The 3,244-nt window shown below is 48.1% G+C and overlaps 1 pseudogene; it reads left to right on the top strand.

Moving 5' to 3' along the window:
• The first annotated feature begins 1,888 nt into the window (after positions 1 to 1,888).
• Positions 1,889 to 2,421, top strand: LOC133765708 (transformer-2 protein homolog beta-like; annotated as a pseudogene).
• The last annotated feature ends 823 nt before the right edge of the window (positions 2,422 to 3,244 follow it).

Genomic DNA, 3,244 nt, shown 5'->3' on the forward strand with positions numbered 1-3,244 from the left:
TGCTGGTTCACTCCCCAAATGACAGCAATGGCCAGAGCTATGCTGATCTGAAGCCAGGAGCCAGTCGCTTCTTCTGGGTCTTCCAAATGGGTGCAGGGGTTCAAGGACTTGGGCCATCTTCCACTACTTTCCCAGGCCATATCAGAGAGCTGGATTGGAACAGGAGCAGCCAGGACTCAAACCGGTGCCCATATGAGATGCCAGCGCTGCAGGACGTGAGCTTTAACCCACTGTGCCACAGCGCCAGCCCTGTACTTTCCTCTCTTGGAAATTTCTTTTGATTATCAAGTTTGCTTTGCCCACTAAAGCCCATGCTGACCACTTTGAGGTTAGCAGCACCCTGGGGATGCAGGTCAGTATACATCTAAGCGCCTCAGCACTCCTTCCTGCATAGGCAGAAGGGTCCTCATGTGGCCTTTGCTTCGTGTTCCTTTCATTTTTCTGTCTGAGCACTCCTTTTTTATATTATTATTCTTAAGAAGTATTTATTTGTTTGAAAGGCAGAGTGACAAAGAGAGGGAGCCAGAGACAGAGGTCTTCCATCCACTGGTTCACTCCCCAGTTGGCCACAACACCAGAGCTAGGCCAGGCCAAAACCAGAAGCTCCATTCAGGTATGCCATGTGCATGCCAGGGGCTGACACTTGAGCTTTCCCAGGTGCACTAGCAGGGAGCTGGATCAGCAGCTGAGCAGCCAGAATTCCAACTAGGTTCAGATATGGGATGCTGGAAAAGCAAGTGGTGGCTTAGCTGGCCACTCCACAACATTGGCCCTGGGACTCCTTTCTTTAAAGGAGGGTGTATTCTCCACACCAGGGCAGCATCAGTACAGCCCAAGGTTGGGTCAGTACTCGGAATATTAGAGCAGCGTGCTGGTGACTTGGGACGTCATTCCCCTACAGTCTACCCAGCTCTTTCCTAGCCTGCTATGAGGAAGGTACTCATGAACAGAAGGACCTCTACCTGCCTAAGTACACAAGTTGTGAAGAAAACAGAGGCCAATGTCCTCATCTTCGGAAGGTCTTCCCTATGAGTGTACTATTGTTAAGCCTAAGGTAGAAAAGTGAGCATAAACATTAGAGCATTCCTGACATTTATGTCACTTGCTATCACCTGCCTTTAGGGAAATGGCTCTCCCTTACGGAGGCAGTGTAGAGCACCTCGGCTCTGGGACACTCCAAAACTGGCATCCTGCCAGGCTGCTGTGGAGCCTCTTTAAAGAAAGGGAAGAGGGGCTGGGCTGTGGCATAGCAGGTAAAGCCACCGCCTGCAGTGCCGGCATCCCATGTGGGCACTGGTTCAAGTCCCGGCTGCTCCACTTCCAATCCAGCTCTCTGCTATGGCCTGGGAGAGCAGTGGAGAATGGCCCGAGTCCTTGGGCTCCTGCGTCTGCATAGGGACCCTGGCACCTGGCTTTGGATCCACGCAGCTCCGGCCATTGTGGCCCATTGTGGAATGAACCAGCAGATGAAAGACTTCTTCCTTTCTCTCTGCATCTCCTCTCTCTGTGTAACTCTGACTTTCAAATAAATAAATAAATCTTAAAAAAAAAAAAGAGGTTGACAGCTTTGACTGAAGCACAGAAGCAGCCGCGAGAGGAGCCAGGAGTCACGAGTGGCAACAGCTAGCAGAACTACGGCGAGTGGGAATCCTGTCCCACTTCTAGCGGTGGAAGTGTTAAGAAATCCCGGGAGGTCCACAAGGCATTCCCCTGCAAGGTCTCACTCCAGGGAAGATTCCAGGCATTCCAGACATAGGCCGGGTCAGATCTGAATCTGGGTCTAGGTCTGAGAGAAGCTCTATACAAGTCATGATCTGGGACCAGTTCCCATGCACAATACTGCAGCAGGCCTCACAGTGAGATTACGCAGACGACATGGCCATTCTCCATGTCTACTCACAGGCGTCTTGCTGGAAATCAGGCAAATCCTGACCCCAACTGTTGTCTTGGAGAATTTGGTTTGAACTTGTACACCGCAGAGATCTAAGACAAATTTTCTCATGGCTATTGTCTATGACCAGCAAATTTAACCATTCAAGAGGATTTGCCTTTATTTTGAAAATGTACATGGTGTCAAGGAAGCTTAAGAGCTTGCCAATGGAATGGAGCTTGATGGGCGTAGAATCAAAGTGGATTTCTCTATCACAAGAAGACCACATACTCTAACACCAGGAATTTACACGAGGAGACCTACATATGGCAATCCATGCTGCCCGGATTACTGTGGCACAGGGTATGATCAAGGTTGACGATGGAGACTACCACAGCAGGTCCTAGAGAGGAGCTGGCAGAGGAGGAGGTGGATGGAGGGCTGCTCCAGATAGAATCAGTTACAGAAGGCGGGCACCTTCTCCTTAATGTAGTGGTGGAGGGTGCAGATCACATTCCAGATCTCGATCCTACTCACCTGATCACTACTAAACTATGAAGCTGGACACTCCGAACCCTGCCCCAGATAGGCTGGGATGTTGTTTGTGGACAACATATTTTTTTAAAAATTTATTTATTTGAAATTCAGATTTACAGACAGAGGTAGTGAGAGAGAGATCTTCCATCCACTGCTCCACTCCCCAGATGGCCACAGCAGCTGGGGCTGGGCCAGATGGAAGCCAGGAACCAGGAGTTTCATCCGGGACTCCCATGTGGTTGCAGAGGCCTGAGCACTTGGGCCATAGTCTTCTGCTTTCCCATGCACATTAGCAGAGAGCTGGAATGGAAGTGGACTGGAACTGGGGCTCATGTGGCATGAGAGCATTGCAGGTGGAAGCTTAACCCACTATGCTGTATTTCATGCCCATGTAGACAATATTTTTATTATCTCCTGTTTAAAAAGAGAACAGTGTCTAATGAAGTTGGGTGACTTTTACAGTTTTTATGATAACTACTTTTGGTGGAGTTGAAACGCAAATGCTATTGTCATTCTGTATTTGTGTAGTTTGGTCCCTTGTCAAAGTTAAGTGGTTTCAGAGAAGTATATTTTGCAAGTATTTTTTTAGTCTAAATGTTGACTGCTGAGAAATTTCTATAGTACCAAACTTCATTTAAAGGTTTTTCTGTTGAATCCAGTGTATTCCAAAGATTGATACCTGTGTGTAAAGTGCTACCAAATAGCAAAATGTAATGGTAAAGTTTTTTTTTTTAAAGGTGGGTTGGGGAAAGAATTGTTCTGCAGCAGTCTGAGTAGCTCCTTGACCAAAATGAGTACACTGGTAGGAATGCGATGGAGACCATTCCCAAGGAGGAG

Source organism: Lepus europaeus, chromosome 8, assembly GCF_033115175.1.
Source record: "Lepus europaeus isolate LE1 chromosome 8, mLepTim1.pri, whole genome shotgun sequence".
Lineage (NCBI taxonomy): Eukaryota > Metazoa > Chordata > Mammalia > Lagomorpha > Leporidae > Lepus > Lepus europaeus.